General features: G+C 44.6%; 1 protein-coding gene across 2 annotated transcripts in view; it reads left to right on the top strand.

Moving 5' to 3' along the window:
- SPMIP11 (sperm microtubule inner protein 11) overlaps window positions 1-17,540 on the top strand; it is a 34,118-nt gene that overhangs the window by 7,059 nt on the left and 9,519 nt on the right. The window lies entirely within an intron of this gene.

Here is a 17,540-nt window from a genome sequence, read left to right as displayed (position 1 = left end):
CTTTCTATCTCTCTGTCTCTCTCTGTCTGGCGAGTGCACACGCCCTATAGAAAAATCCTCTCCAAAAAAAGAAAAAAATATATTTAATTTTATTTATTCATTCATTTATATTTGACCAGAGAGAGACAGAGAGAAAGTGAGAAAGCAAGCCACCAGATTTGGGACTCGAACCATGGTCAACTATGTAGAAGTGTCCGGCTTTAACCACCATGCCACAAGCTGGTCCCCATGACATTGACATTCTTATGTAGAGGCAAGACTTCTTTTTTAAGAGATGGGATCTCACTGCGTTGCTTAGGCCAGCCTCATTCTTATGGTCCCTCTGCATCCTCCCAGCTAGAGGCCACTGTATCTGGGTAAGTCAAGATACTTTGTAGAAAATTCCTTAATTGGGGCTTGATGTTTTTCATGAGTAGATCCCATTTAAACATTTTGGGTAGGAGTAAGTGACATTATGTCCTCATTACATCACATCAGGAGGCTTGTGATATCATTTTGTCCTGTCTCTGTCTGATGTTAACTTTGACCACTGGAGGTAGTGGTTGCCAGTTTTCTCCACTGTCAAGTTACCATTTTTCTTCTCTTTTTTTTTTTTTTTTTTTTTTTTTTTTTTTTTTTTTTTGGAGCAAGTTTTGCTATAGGGCACGTGCATTCACCAGAGATACAGAAAGCAAAAAATCACCACCTCCCTCCCCAGGGAAGATGGCCAAGCAGCCATCCTTTCTCCTCCATTCTCCTCTAAGGATTTTAGGCAGGCATGCACATGTGCCTGGCATGAGTTTTAACAGCTATGTCCAGGACTTGAACCACAGTCGACTATGTGGGAGTCCAGTGACAACCATTACACCATCTGCTGCTCCCCATTTTTCTTTTTTAATTAATCACAATTTCTGAGGAAATAATTTTCTTTGAAAAATGTAAATACCCTATATATTTATAATTCATATGTACAATACGATTCAGGATGTATAAAAATCTTCTAAATAAGGCACCAATTCAAACTTTCCCTCTCATCCAACATCAAATATTTCTGTTTGGAGAACTGACTGTGCCAGGTACTAGAAATACAACGGTGACTAACATAGACAATAAACAAGTGACTAAATAAACAATGTACAGGATGTGATTAGCTTTGGGCAGAAAGAGGCAGCACAGGAGAACAGTCATCAGCTGCCCTCCTGAGTGCCGGGTAGTATTATCAGTGTAGCCCGATAAATGTTTAGCCTGGACCAACATCTAAAAACCAGAAGATTTGGGGGAAAGCAGGTGGCATGGTAGTTTAGGTGCAGGATCACACATGCCAACTCTGCAGTTCAAATCCCAGACCTGGCAGCTTGAAAAACATGCCAGGCACATGTGCATGAATGCCCAAAGTCCTGAGAGGAGAATGGAAGAGAAGGGATTGCAGCATAGTCATCCTCCCTGGGAGTGATTTCTCACTTTTTGTCTCTCTGTCTCTCTCTGTCTTTCTGGCAAGCATATACACCTGCCATCCATCTCGTGCTCTCTCTCTCTCTCTCTCGCAACACCCATGCCCTTTGGCAAAATTTAAAAAAAAAATTTAATAAAAAAATGGAGACTTTGGGCCAGCCGGTGGAGTGGTGGTTAGGGTGGCTAGATCTCACATGACCAGCTATACAGTTTGAATCCCAGACCCAGCAGCTTGAAGGACACACCAGAGAGAATGGAGAAGGGATTGTAGCCTGGTCATCCTCTTTGGAAGGTGCTTTCTCACTTTCCATCTCTCTCTCTCTGTCTCTTACTGACCCTGTAATAAACTAAAAAATAATAATAACAATAATCAGGATATTTCAAGCCAGCTCTGTGGCCTTATGATTAAGACAGCCAGATAGCCACCTATGTGGTTTGAGTCCTAGACCTGGGGCTTGGGAAACATGCTGGATGTGCCCAAAATCCTGAAGGGAAGAAGGGGTAAAGAAGAAGGGATTGCTATATGACCATGCCCCATGGAAGTTGTTTTCTCCTCACCCTTTTTCTGTCTCTCTCTGGCAAGTACACATGCCCTCTAGCAAAAAAAAAAAAAATTAAATAAAAGAATCAAGAAATTTTACATAAAACCCACATTTCTGACTTCTTTTTTAAAATTGTATCTAATAATGGTGGTTAAGACATTGGATCCCACATGGCTGACCGAGCAATTCAAGTCCCAGACCTGGTGGCTTGAGAAACACACCAGTCACGCATATGTGCATGCTCAAAATCCTGAGAGGAGAATGGAGGATAAGGGATTGTGGCATGGCCATCACCCCTGTGATAATTTCTCACTTTCTCAGTCTCTCTCTAGTGATCCCTACTGTGAAAATTTAAAGGAAACAAACAAACAAAAAGATTTGGCTTGTCCAGTCAGTGGCATGGTGGTTAAAGTAACTAGCTCCCACATGGCCTACTGCATGGTTTGAGTCCCATACCTGGGCACATGACTACATGCTCAAAATCCTGAGGAAAAGGGAATGCAGAGTGTCCATCCCCTCACCAGGGGGTGATTTCTCACTTTACCTTACTCTGTCTCTCTGGCAAGCACATGCACTTTTAGCAAATTTAAAAATTATAAATAAATAAAATTTTAAAATTAGATCTGACCACACTGGCCCTGAATTGTATTCCTAAATGACAACAAATAGCTATAACAAAGTAGCAATTGCCCCTTCAGATGGGACAGGTTTGTTTTTGTTTTGTTTAACCTAGCTTATTTTACTCATAAACATTATCTGCCTGGCCCTCATATGCAACTAAGTTTGCAGAGCCCAGGATGGAGAGTAATTTGAAGAATCCCACTCTAGATAAAGGAGTTAAGGTTTAAACAAAAACATACAGACTGAGACTAAGTTAGCTGTGTTTAGAGTTGAAGCTAGAACTGCATCTTCATAAAGGCAGATTTCAAAACCTAGAAACAGGTACTAGCAGATGGCATAATGGTTACATCAGTGAACTCTCACATAGTGACCACCTAGTGGCAGTTTGAGTCCCAGACCCAGCAGTTTAAAACTCATGCCTGGCTGGGAACCAGCAGTTAGCGTAATGGCTATGTTGCTGAACTCCCACGTAGTCGACCGTGGTTCGTGTCCCGGACCCGGTGGCTTAAAACTCACGCCGGGCGCGTGTGCGTGCGTGCCCAAGATCCCGAGAGGAGAAGAGGAGAAGGGATTGCGGCGTGACCATCCCCCCCAGGGGGTGATTTCTCGCTTTCTGTCTCTATGTCTCTCTCTGTCTGTCTGGCGAGCGCACGCGCCCTACAGTGAAAATCTCTCAAAAAAAAAAAAAAAAACCCCATGCCGGGCATGAATGCCCAAAATCCCAAGAGAAGAATGGAGCAGAAAGAATTTCAGTGTGGCTATTCCCCCTGGGTGGGGGGGGCGGTGATATCTTGCTTTCTGTCTCTCTGGCAAGTGCACATGTCCTATAGCAAAAAATCTCTTTAAAAACAAAACAAAACAAAACCTAAAAATAGTTTAAGGCCAAAACTATAGGAAGGCACCTTTATCCCCAACTTCGGTCAGATTGCTTTCACTACCTCCCAACCACCAACTGGAAACATACTTCCCACTTCTGATGAGACTTTTTTAAAAAAATAATTATTTATTTATCTTCATTTGTTATTATTGTTTATTTTTGAATTTGACCAGAGAGAGAGAGAGAAGGAGACAGTGAGAAGGCAGACCATCAGGTTCGGGACTCAAACTACAGTCAGCCATGTGGGAGTCCAGCACTTCAACCACCATACCACCTGCCAGCCCCACGAGGAGCCTTTTTTTTTTTTTTTTTTTTAGAGAGAGGTTTTTGCTATAGAGCGCGTGCGCTCACCAGACAGAGAGCGACAGACAGAAAGCGAGAAATCACCCCCCAGGGGGGATGGCCACGCCGCGATCCCTTCTCCTCTGTTCTCCTCTCGGGATCTTGGGCACGCATGCACACGCTCCTGGCATGAGGTTTAAGCCACCGGGTCCGGGACGCGAACCGCGGTTGACTATGTGGGAGTCCAGCAACATAGCCATTACGCCAACTGCTGGTCTCTGACAAGCCTTTTTAATTGGGCAAGCCTTGATATATCTGTGCATTCTTCCCATCATTCATGATCTGGTAACAAAAGAAACCATAGAACAGTATTTATCATTCTACTACTCTCTTTGCAAAGACTTTCAGACAATTTAGCTGCCCTCTGGCAAGTTTGGCTTCAACCATATCATTCAATCTCCACCTGAAAATTCCACTCAGAGGAAGTATGGTCCATTCCTAGAAGTCATTTGAACTCCTTCAGAGCTGACACCTGGGCCCACATGGTCAGGTTCCAAGGCACATAGGCTGACCTTTTGGAGCTCCAGGGAAACCTGTCAAGGCAAAGGTAAATGTACTTATGTACTTGGCTTTCCTCTAGGGCGCTTGGTCTTCCTAGAGTGATTAGTACCATAGCCACAGATTTAACAGGGCTCCAGGGCTGCCTGCAAATCCTGTTAATATTCTCCTAGTCACTGTCCCACTCAAGGCAATTGTTGCACGGCTCTCATTGAGTCTCTAAAACCCCTCTCCCATCCTTACTGTGACAACTTCCTTGCTCCTTATTTTACTAAGAACACAGAAACAAGCAGAAAAGATACTCTCTCAGTACATTGAACATTGCACTGCATATTCACCTTCCCTCTGGTACAGTGAATGGGCTGACTCCACTTGTGTGTTGGATCTCATCCCATCTCACCTACTCAAGGATTTTGCTCCTAAAATTATCCCCATTTCCCTTAGTTTTTTTGTTTGTTTGTTTTTTCCTCTTAGATTGTGTTGATCATACAAAAGTACTATAATCTCTTCCATCTGGGAGAAAGAAAAAAAAAAAAAGAGACCTCCTTTGACCACCTGGTTCCCCCATTTCTTCCTCCACCCTTCTCCCCCCACTACCACCACTCCTGATTATACCAAAATTTCTGGAAAGAGAAGTGTGTATTCACAGTCTAGAGGAAAACAACCATGCTGATTGACCTCATTTAAAATTTATGATCCCTAGTCTCAAGCGGGCCTTTCTGGCTACCCAGGGGTTAGACATTTCCTTGTTCTATGTACCCTGCAACTCTCCTGGAGGCCTTTTCATATCCTCTGCTCTGTCTTCAAACCTCTACCACTTCCTCCTCTATCTTCATTTTCATATCATGGTTTGCCTTCTATTTCACAGGGAAACAAGCCACTGGAAGGTAATTCTATGAGCTGCCACAAGCAACATCTGTTCATCTGCTTGCATCTGTTCCCTCTATCTCCTACCATCAGTGGAATGAATGATGAATCCTACCTGAGCATCACATCTCTTTTTGCTTACTCAAGGACACCACTCCTATTAACTCTTCTCACTCTCTTGCAATAAGTTTTTCCATCTCTGATCTTTCCTATCTACATACAGATGTGCTACAATTTCTTCATCTCTTTTTTCTTTCTTACTGCATATACTTTCAGGAGAGAGAAAAAAACATCCCCCAATGGAACCTGGTTAGGCTGAGTTTTTTCTTCAATTTCTCCATCCTGTCAGGTTTTGGGGCACACATGCACACACATTCAGCATGTTTTTCAAGATACCAGGGCTAGGATTTGTGCTATGGTTAGCCATGTGGGATCCAGCTTTCTACACACATGACTTAAGCTATGCTGTAGGACCAGCCCTCTTTCTTCCTTCTTAAAAACTCAAATTTCCGGGGCCAGCAGATGGCGTGGTGGTTAAAGGCGCTGGATTCCCACATGGGTGACTACGGTTCAAGTCCTGAACCTGGTGACTCGCTTTCTCACTTTCTCTCTCTCTCTCTGGTCAAATTAAAAGTGTATAAATAAATAAAGTTAAATAAAATAATTATTTTTTTAAAAGTCTCCCCTTTAAAAAACAAACAAAAAAACCCTCAAATTTCCTATTATCCCTGCCTTCCTTTGAGCAAAATTCCTCAAAAGAGTTGTCTGTTCTTGCTGTCTCTGATTCTTCTCCTGCCATTCTCTCTCTCTCTCTTTAAAATTTATTTGCCAGAGGGCACATGCACCCACCAGAGTAAGGGAGAGAAGGGGAAAGGGAGAAAGCACTCTAGTGGGGTGTGCTTACACCACAATCTCTTCTCCATTTCTCCATCCTGTTGGGATTCAGGGCGCACACACACCCACGGTGTTTTTCTTTTCTTTTCTCTTCTTTTCTTTATTTTTGGAGAGGTTTTTGCTATAGGGCGCGCGTGCTCGCCAGACAGACAGAGAGAGACAGAGAGATAAAAAGCAAGAAATCACCCCTCAGAGGGGATGGCCACGCCTCAATTCCTTCTTCTCCATTCTCCTCTCGGGATCTTGAGCACGCACACACACACACACCCGGCGTGAGTTTAAGCCACCAGGTCCGGGACTCGAACCGCAGTCGACTACGTGGGAGTCCAGTGACATAGCCATTACGCTAACTGCTGGTCCCCCCGGGGTGTTTTTCAAGCCACCTGGGCTAGGATTCAAATTGCATGGCTGGCCACATGGTATCCAGCTCCCTTAACTATCAGGCCAAAGATCAGCCTCTTTTTTTTTTTTTTCAGATGGAATCTCCCTCTATCATGATGCTTCTGCCTTAGCCTCCTAAGTACCTGGCATGTGCCACCAATTCTGGCTTTTAGAGTTGGCCAGGAATCACACCTAGGCCTCCCGTGTGGCCTCAGCCTGCCAAGTAGCAGCATAAACCAGCTGCACTACTGTGACTGGCACCTGTTCTCAAACCCGCAGCGGCCAGGCTCTTGCTCCACCACTCCACTGAACTGCTGTATCCAGTCACCAGAGACCTTTTTATTAACTCAATTAAATGGTAAACTCTAGATAAATAATAAAAATAAAATATACATAATTCATTTTAAAAAATGGTAAACTCTCCGTTTTAATCTTATTAAACAAATTGGCAGAAAAGTGCAGTAAAACTCAGACGATTCTGAGTCCTAGTATTGCTGAAGTCGTTTGAAATATATGGTCCACTGGGAGGGATTTGAGCCTGTGGACCCGTAATAGGGAACATGCCTTCCTACCTTTCTATTACTTCAGAACTGAGCTGGAAGTTTCGCACCAGGGAAGGGAGATTACAGATCATATGCAGCATTCTCTTTGACCTCTAGTAAGCCCACATCCATCTGGTTTATGCCAGTCTTTCTCATTCCAGTTTCTATGTCCATTAATTCAAGGAACCCACAGTTCCTGACTCATTACTCACCCTTAGTTCCATAAATTAGATTCCAAACAATCTTTTTTTTTTCAAAGAATTATTTTATTTTATTTTAATGATTCATTCATTTATTTTTTAATTTGACCAGAAGGAGACAGAGAGAAAGAGAAAGAGAGAAAGTGAGAAAGCAAGCCACCAGGTCCAGGACTTGAACCGAGGTCAGACATGTGGGAGTGTCCAACACCTTAACCACCGTGCCACCTGCTGGTCCCCCAAGCCAAACAATCTTGAAGGATTTTCCTTTGTAATCCTCCAAAATGAGTCTCTGGTCCCTATTTCTCTGGGGCTTGTGTTAATACCATCACTCAAGCAGCCTGACTTTTTTTTTTTTTTTTTAAGAATTACTTTATTTAACTTTATTTATTTATTTAAGTTTGATCAGAGAGGGACAGAGTCTGTGAGGGGCTGGGGGTGGAGTAAGAAAGCAAGCCACCAGGTCCAGGGCCCAAACCGCAGATGGCCATGTGAGAGTCCAGTGCTCTTAACCACCACACCACCTGATGATCCCAAGCAGCCTGACTCTTCTGTCTACCTGTTCTAGCACATCAACCAATTCTCCAGGCTTAAATCAGCCACAGTCTTTCCAGGTCCCTCATCTAGGCCTTTAACAGCAGCTATAAAAAGTAACCTATTAATATCCACACTTTTCACATTTTTTAAATTCACTATAGGCACATGTACTCTTCAAAAAGAGAGAGAGAAATTACTCCCTTAAGGAGATGACCATGGCATAATCCCTTCTTCTCTACTCCCCTCTTGGGATTCTGGGTACATACACATATATACCCAGTGTGTTTTTCAAACCACCAGGTCTGGAATTCAAACCATGCAGTTGGCCACATGAGAGAGCCAGCTGCCTTAACTACCATGCCTCTAACTGGCCCACAGACTTCTCTTCTTAACAGTCTTACTATCATGGTACTTTTAAGTCATTCACAATATTTCTTTGAAAAAGGATACTTTTTTCCTCTTAGTAGGTGTGAGTATATTAACATTCAACTCAAAAGGGCCCACTCAAGCTTTACTTATTATAGTCATAATGAAAACTCAGAGGTGAGTCAACTCATGTAATCAAACATTCTGCCAATCCCTGCCTCCTTCCTTTCATTCCCTCCTGATAAAGAACCAAAACAGAGAAAGTCAAAGAAGAAAACCTGGGGGAGTAGGGGGGGAGAGACAATAGGTGGCATGGTGGTTAAGGCGCTAGACACTCCCACATATCTTACCACAGTTCCGAGTCCCAGACCTGGTAGCTTGCTTTTTCAACTCCTCCCCCCACCCCCCGTGTCTCTCTCTGTCAAATTAAAAATAAACTAATGAATAAATAAAATTAAATAATCATTAAAAAGAAGAAGAATATGGGGAATATATTTTTGTCTATCTTTGACTACAAAAACTCAATTTTATCAGGTACCCAAAGTTGCTCAGATTCAGAGGTCTACCTGACACTTAAAATTCATAGTGCCTCCGTTCCCTCACCTGTAAATGGAGATAATGCCTGCCTCGTTGATTTTTTGTGGAGATTACGTGGAATAATGTATGTGATGCACCTTTGCCCTAGCACGTGAAACTACAACAGAAGATCAGAGGAACAGTTATAAACTGTATGTAACTTAACTACATATGGAATATGCAGGTGAGGGAAACTTCAAAAAGTTCGTGAAATACGTTTATTAGGAAAATACTATGCATGGATTTCACAAAAAAAAATTTGCAACAAAACGGATTTGTACTTCAATTCCATTTTCCACAAACTTTTTTAATTTTTTTTTTTTTTTTGCTATCAGACATATGCATTTGCCAGAGAGAGACAGAGACAGAGAGAGGGAAAGTGAGAAATCACCCCCAACACACAATTCATTTTCTTCCATTCTCCTCTAGGGATTTTGGGCATGCAAGCACACATGCTCAGAGTGACTATCAAGCCACCAGTTTCAGGACTTGAACTGTGCAGTCAGCCTTGTGGGAATCCAGCACCCCAACCTCCATGCTACCTATTGACCCTTTCACAAACTTTTTTTTTTCACCCTTTCACAAACTTTTGAAACCCCTTTAAACCTTTTCTATAACTGGAATATCTCTGTCTACAAGACATACTTGCCAGGAGAGGGTACCTGGAAAGCAGTATTTTCAACCATAAGATTCTTTGAGGAGGAAAAAAATGATAGCTAGCTTCAAAGTACATTTCATCCAGGCCCTGAAAGAACTACAGCTGCCCACAGAAGAACACTCCTAACCAGTGACCAGAACTTTCATGTCCCCCAATCAGTAGATTCCTGTCCCGTCCTGATCCTAATACTGGTTGTTCTACAAGTTCGACCCGGCATCCAGAGTTTGTCCACTTCCTGCCCTAGCTCTTGTGTACTTGAGTCCTTCCTGTCCTGCCCAGGGGAGCACAGCCCTACATCACTCCTTTCCTTTGCTGAAACTGTCTCTGTTCACTCTTAGCCTCATATCTGGACACTTCTGGCGTTTTTTGTTGTTGTTTTTATTTTTTGAGAGATTTTTGCTATAGGGCATATGAGCTCACCTTAAAGACAGAGAGACAGAAAGTGAGAAATCACTCTCTAGGGCGGATGGTCATGCTGCAATCCCTTCTCCATTCTCTCAGGATCTTGGGCACGCACACACATGTGCCCGGAGTGAGTTTAAGCCACTGGGTCCTAGACTCGAACTGTGGTCAACTATATGGGAGTCTAGTGATGTAACCATTTTGCCATCTGCTGGTCCCTGGACACTTGTCTTGATTTAAGAGCATCTTGGTCTTTATTTCAGACAGTTCCCCCCCTTTTGTTTTAGAGAGAGAGATTTTTGCTGTAGGGCACATGTGCTCACCAGAGAGACAGAAAGCGAGAAATCACCCGATGGGGGGGATTGCCATGCCGCAATCGCTTCTTCTCCATTCTCCTCTTTTGGGCACACCCACACATGCACCTGGCATGAGTTTTAAGCCACCGAATCCAGGACTTGAACTGCGGTCAACCACGTGGTCTGGCAACACAACCATTCCCTCTAATGTGCCCTTTTGCTGAGACAGCTCCTTTGGCTTGTTATATGAAAACCCTAAGTCAGGCTAGATATCACCGTACCACAAGTCCAGAATGCAAGACAGTCCATGGGCAGGAGTGTCAGAGGCAAATCAGTAGGGGTGGGTAGTAGGGAGAGATTATGCTTATTCTCATCTTGAGACAATTGAGACAAATGACCTCTTTCTGCCAGACTCTCCCAGTGACTACTCTCTAGCCACAGACACACTGACCTCCATACTTTCCACATCCAAAGGGTCTCATTCCAATTTCCTCCAGTGTTTTCCTTATCATTCCCTAGTGAGCACTCAGGGTTGCTCTCGGGGTTTGAATTTCTTCAATGGGAAGAGCTGAACACATCTCATTTTTGTTCTCATTTTACGGATCCTGTCAAAGACATAAGAGGCAGTATTTCTAACCTCAGTTGAAATGTCCTCTCCACAATTTCCTAGGGCCCCTCTGAGCTGCTCTTTCGGTGGCCCACCCACTAGGAGATAGCCGAGATGCCACTCTTAGATCCCAGCAGAGGGCACTGTAGTTCTAGATTTTCAAACAGGAGCATGAACAGCACAATTCACGTCTAGCCAAGAATGAACCCAGCAGAACCGAGAACCCCTTTGCCTTTCCAAATGGAAAGACCTTCTGAAGTTATAGAAATATATCTTGGAAACAACCCACACTATCTAGTAACCGCTGGAAACCACTGGCTCCTGTCCATGGGAAACCAGAGGGGAAAGGTACTCATGCTACTTACGGCCACACTCCGTCGAATCCCAGAGTCTGAGCCCACCTACAAGCTGAGTGTGTCTATATTGCAGCAAACAGGCTACTTTTTCCACAGGGCTCAGTCTTCCCCTGCTGGTCTTCCCCATTGGGACTGTTCCAATCCAGAGGCAGAGTGACCTCCTAAATTCCAGTCAACTCTGCAACCCCACTGCTGGCCATAGGAGATGAGTCTTGGCGTTTCAGTAGCTGTCAGGGAGGCAAGTTCTGCCTCTGGATCAAGGAATGATGTTCCGCCCCCATCCAACTCAAGGCGCAAGGCTCAAGGCTCCAGGCTCCAGGTGAGCGCCATTGGGCAGCACAGAGGGGAGCCTAAACTGGGGCTGGTTCTGTCCGTCCATATTTTTCTGAGTCCTTGATCTTTCCTGGAAATCCTGACTAGGCTATCTCAAGAGGCAGTTTAGGCCCAGCCTGGCGGCACAGTTGGTAGTAAACTGAATTGCAGTGCCGGAAGACACGGGGTGGACTGCAGGTGCACATGCTTGGGTCGGCCTGAAAACACACCAGGCATGTGCACATGTGTGCAAGGTTCTAAAGGAGATCACAGTATGACAAGACTCTGTCAAGGACGTCTCTCTCTCGTACATCTGCTGTCTATAATACAATAAACCTTTTCTTGAGGTAGTTTAGTATGGTGGTGATAGAGCATGGCCTCTGGAGCCAAACTACCTGGATGAAATGCCTGTCTCTGCCACATGCCTGTTATGTGACCTTAGGCAAATTACTAAACTCTGTGCCTCTGTTTCCCTTTTGTAAAATAACAGTACCTCCCATACAGAATCCTGCCAAGCACACTCACTATGTACTAGCTATTTTTATGGTAATTTTCTCTAGAAAACCCAGGTACTCCACTTACATTAGCAGTGTGTAACCAGCACCGAATTCCACTGTTGTCTAATGCTCCTCCTTCTCCGTGTTCAGAATCCTGAACGAGTGCACCACGTTGAGGAAGATATTTTTGGACACAAAGGCAAACGAATGGCCCCCATATGGAAAATATGCCCTGGAGATCAGTCTGGTTCCCTGGGCTCGTGTTTCTATCTACTTCCTCTCAAAGCATTGACAATATCCTTCTGCTAGGAAAGACAAGAAGTACAAGATAGCCTTCCAGACATACATCAGCCAATGTCAGTACATCTTAATGCTCCAGCCAACTTCCAGGGACTAATGCCCAATATTTGATATGACCTCCTAGACAGGAGTAATTTTTTTCTGTATAATGTTCTAGCATTTTTCTCTCAAGCTGACCTTGTGTGAATGAATTTCTAGTCAGGGTGATATTACTCTGCTTGCAATGCCGACTTCGAGACAACTGCAAGCAATGTGTATTTAATATTATCACCACTATGTGCCAAGCATCTGGAACCAAATACCCTAATCTAGTAGACACACTCCTGGTAGCCACTGAGGCAGACTCATTTTAAAATCCTTCAACATGAAAACATTGTGGACAATGAGCCTCAGTTCCAACAGAGAGAGGCAATGGTCAAAGTAGTGAATAACTAAGATTCTGTGTCCACTCCTGGGTCATGGGGAAGTCTATAACACTGAGAAATAATACCATCAATTCAACAGGTAAAAGATTTACCCAAGTACCTTTTTGTAAAAAATAGGTTTTTGCCTTAGGGCATATGAGGCTCACCAGACAGATAGAAATGATGAGAAGGAAAGTAAAAAAGCATCCCCCAGGTGGAATGGCTATGCCGCAATCCTTTCTCCTCCCTTCTCTTCCCGGGATCTTGGGCACGCATGCACATGTACCCGATGTGATTTTCAAACCACCAGGCCCAGGACTCAAGCCACAGTTGGCCAACTGGGAGTCAGGCAAAGTAACTGCTATGCCACCTGCTGGCCTCTACCCAAGTACTTTTTTCTCTCTTTTTAAAGAACTATTTTAACTTTATTTATTATTATTTTCCAATTTGACCAGACAGGAAAGTGAGAAAGGAATTCACCAGGTCCGGGACCCAAACTGCGGTCACCCATATTGGAGTCCAGCACCTTTAACCACCACACCACCTGCTGCCCCTCCCAAGTAGTTTTATATCACCCAGGATGTCCTTCATAGTCCATTGAAAACATTAAATGTGATTCTTACGACAACCCTCAATATTTTTTTTGGAGAGGTTTTTGCTATACGGCTCATGCACACGCCAGACAGACAGAGAGAGACAGAGAGATAGAAAGCAAGAAATCACCCCCTAGGAGGGATGGCCATGCCGCAATCCCTTCTCCTCCATTCTCCTCTCGGCATCTTGGGCACGCACGCACACACGCCCAGCGTGCGTTTTAAGCCACCGAGTCCGGGACGCAAACCGTAGTCGACTACATGGGAGTCCAGTGACATAGCCATTACGCTAACTGTTGGTCCCGACAACCCTCAATTTATGGACCAGTTCTAGAAGAAGCTATTAAGGGTACTTCATATCAATTCCTCTACCTTGCCACAGTGGAGTTTGCTTATAAAGAGCTCATCGTGGGACCAGCAGATGGCGTAATGGCTACATCACTGGACTCCCATGTAGTTGACCGCAGTTCGAGTCCTGGACCCAGTGGCTTAAATTCACACTGGGCGCATGTATGTGCATGCCCAAGATCCCGAGAGGAGAATGGAGAAGGGACTGTGGCGTGGCCATCCCCCCTGGGGGTGATTTCTCACTTTCTGTCTCTCTGTCTATCTCTGTCTGGTGAGCACACATGCCCTATAGCAAAAACCTCTCAAAAAAAAAAAAAGAAAAGAAAAGAAAAGAAAAGAAAAAAAAAGTTCATCGCTCCCCTCCATCCAGAACATGTCCTTTCACAGTAGCTGTGGCATGAGTCTTATCCACCTCTGTCGCCCTTCACCTTGGGTGCCTTCCAAACCTTGGCAGCTAGGGGAAGCTATGGGTTACCAAGATTTTATCTCCCAGGTTGCCAAAAACAAATGCAAAGTATATGCCAGTTGGTGCTTGATTCAGAAGGAAGGCATCCAAGTGGGTGATACTGTCCAGCATACCTCTGAGCACACAGTACCCATCCATCTGAGAAGCTGGGACCCCGGTGGGAAGCTGCTACTTGGACAGTTTGAGATAACAGAGAACATCACCTGACTGTACCCTTATGGACAAGTGGTCTGAGGCCTCAGGACCAGATCAAGGGCTCCCACTGAACCCTGAGCTCAGACAAATAAATGCTCAGTCCAGGTCCCACCGCCCACTAGGAATGTGCTCTTTCTTCTCAGTCTACAGCTACTTGCTCGTGGATATTCTACCACCCCCACTTTGCCTAGAGTCAAACAAACAAGCTTTAATGGCATTGCTTTCAGGAAATGGCTCCTTGTGGCTATAACCTGTGATGAAGTACAAATCAACCCCCAGTTCAATCTAGGCTTCCAGGATACTATACTCTAACCAAATCACTCATACTGCTGCCTCTCCAAGTCCTCCACAGTACAGGGATTGCGGAGGGGATTCAAACCGCTTCAGAGTGGATTCAGAGCGGGCTCTGGTGGTATCATTATCTCAGGTAGATAATGCTAAAGTAGATGTCTATTGGAGGCTAAAGAGAGGAGGGACAGAGAGGATGAATGAATAGGACCAAGCCAGGAAGAAGGGGACAAAGCAGGAGCTGGGGACGAACTCCAGGACAGAAGCAGAATCCCCACCGTCCACCAGAAATGAGTCAGCAGTCCTCAACAGTTTCCAGAAAGAAGAGCAAATTCTGATCCCATTCTTGAAAGCATCAGAAACTAAGAAAGATGAAAATCTGAGGGAATGGGACAGAGTACTGATCCATGAAAACAAAACAGGGACACTGGGGCCAGTCCCATGTACTAGTAGTTAAGGGAGCCAGATCCCACGTGGCCAACCATATAGCTCAAATCCCATTTCTGGTGGCTTGAAAAGCATGCTAGGTGTGTGTACATGTGCCCCAAATCCTAACGGAATGGAGAAATGGAGAAGAGATTGTGGCTTGACCATGCCTCGTTGGGGGATGCTTTCTCCTCTGTCACTTTGGTGAGCACATACACCCCTGAGCACATAAAAAATACATGCACAACAGAACAGGTACTGAAGACATCAGACGAAGAGTTAGAAATTACACTATCTGAGACTGACTGAAGGAAATAGGACAAAAGGGACCTCGACCCTTTTTGGCTTGGGTGACAGAACGGATGAAAAATACACAAGAGAGAGAGGGAGAGATCTTGGAGACTTCTAGACAGCTCCCTTTTCTCACTTCCTCACCATGTCATGCTCCTCCCCATCTTAAATCTTCTCAAATTCATCCACTCTTGTTCAGGATTCTGAGTTGCAAGTCTAATCTAGCCCATTGGAGCAGACCGTGAATGTATTATTAAAAAATATTAGGGGGACCAGCAGTTAGCGCAATGGCTATGTCGCTGGACTCCCATGTAGACAACCACGGTTAGCGTCCCGGACCCAGTGACTTAAAAAAAACTCACGCCGGGCGCGTGTGCGTGCGTGCCCAGGATCCTGAGAGGAGAACAGAGGAAGAAGGGATTGCGGTGTGTGGCCATCCCCCCTGGGGGTGATTTCTCACTTTCTGTCTCTCTGTCTCTCTCTGTCTGGCGAGCGCATGAGCCCTATAGCAAAAACCTCTCCAAAAAGGAAAAAAAAAAAATTAGGAATCATACAAAAGTGGCAGGAAGAAGAGAGAACCAAGCTTAGTGGATAGTAACTAGAAACAATGCGCAGAATCCTGCCATTGACCTGGTCTGGCACAGACGCAATCCATTGAACACTGTGGTGGGCACTGCTGACACTGCCCTGGGCCCTGGGCCCTGGATACTGGTGCTGGAAACAAGATGCTGTTTCACTGCTACCCCTTGCCATCACTAGCAAAAGACTTCTTATGGCCACAGCTTCCTTCAAGCTTTTTATTTTTTTCCTCTCCACAGGGAGGGAGAGAGAGACACACAAGGAGAGGGAAAATGAGAAATCACCCCCTGGGGAGATGGCCACATCACAAACCCTTCTCCATTCTCCTCCTGGGATTCTACGCATGCACATATGCATGCCCAGCATGATTTTCTTTTTAAAGACTTAATTAATTAATTAATTATTGTTATAATTTGACCAGAGTAGGAGAGGAGTGAGAAAGCCTCCAGATCCAGGATTCAAACTATGATCCACCATGTGGGAGTCTAGCACCTTCACCCTATGCCACCTGCTGGCCCCTCAAGCTCATCTTTGACCCAAAATCTGGATGAGACATTTGACCAGCCTAGCCAAAACTCTTTGTCTATGTTCTTGCTGCAAAAGAGGCTGGGTAAGGAAGATCTGGTCTTTTTGGCCTCTAGAGTAAGATACAGGTTTTGCTCCATAAGGGATTCCCAAATCTAATAAATACTGGTAGCCACTACCACCTTTCCAGTCCCATCTCTTGTCCCTCTCCATGTCATCTAGTACTTCCGACTCCAAATCAATAAAAGGCTCTCTGATATTTCTCTTAATGCTTGTAACACATGTTCCATCCTGCTGTCTGAAATGCTCTTCTCAATTCTTTTTGTTTGTTTGTTTTTTTGAGAGGTTTTTGCCAGAAAGACAGAGCGAGACAGAGAGACAGAAAGCGAGAAATCACCCCCCAGGGAGATGGCCACATCACAATCCCTTCTCCTCCATTCTCCTCTCAGGATTTTGGGCATGCACGCACACAGGCCTGGTGTGAATTTAAGCCACTGGGTCTGGGACTCGAACCGCAGTCTTCTACATGGGAGTCCAGCGACATAGCCATTATGCCAACTGTTGGTCCCATTCTTCTCAATTCTACTATGGTCCACATATTCCTTTTTCTCCTCCAAGACTTATCTCAAACACAATTTCCCTCATTAAGCCATTTGAAGTTCTACAAATATGCCAGTCCCAGAAAAATAGTGTCCACTCAGATAAGGAGCTTTTTTACCTACACTAACTCTAATTATCTGTCTAATTCCCTGATTCCAGAAGGAGGCAAGTTAAAACCCAGAAGTCAAGGAGAAGTAAGAGTGTGGTGAGGGAGGTCTTGTGATCTCTGAATTCTCCCTTCCTCTACTCTGTCACATGGTGTTTTGTTTTTAAAAAATTACTCATGGGTGGCAGGTAGTGTTGTGGCTAAGGTTCTGGATTCCCACATGGCTGACCATGGTTTGAGTCCTGGGTATGGCGACTTCCTTTCTCACTTTCCCTTTCTCTCTCTCTGGTCAAATTAAATAATAATAATTAATAAAAATTTTTTAAATAATTCTTTAAAAATTTATTTATTTAGGAGCCGGCAAGTACCATAGAGGTTATGTCGTTGGATTCTCACATGGCTAACTGAGGTTGAAGTCTCAGACTCCATGGTTTAGAATTCACACTTGGGGGACCAGCAGTTAGTGTAATGGCTATGTCGCTGGACTCGCATGTAGCCGACCGTGGTTCAAGTCCCAGTCCCGGTGGCTTAAACTCATGCCGGGTGCGTGTGCGTGCATGCCCAAGATCCTGAGAGGAGAATGGAAAAGGGATTGCAGCGTGGCCATCCCCCCGGGGGAT

The sequence above is a fragment of the Tupaia chinensis genome, unplaced genomic scaffold (genome assembly GCF_000334495.1).
Source record: "Tupaia chinensis unplaced genomic scaffold, TupChi_1.0 Scaffold145652_1, whole genome shotgun sequence".
Classification (NCBI taxonomy): domain Eukaryota; kingdom Metazoa; phylum Chordata; class Mammalia; order Scandentia; family Tupaiidae; genus Tupaia; species Tupaia belangeri.
Note: the sequence above shows the minus strand (reverse complement) of the source record. Positions and strands in the feature narration are given on the sequence as shown.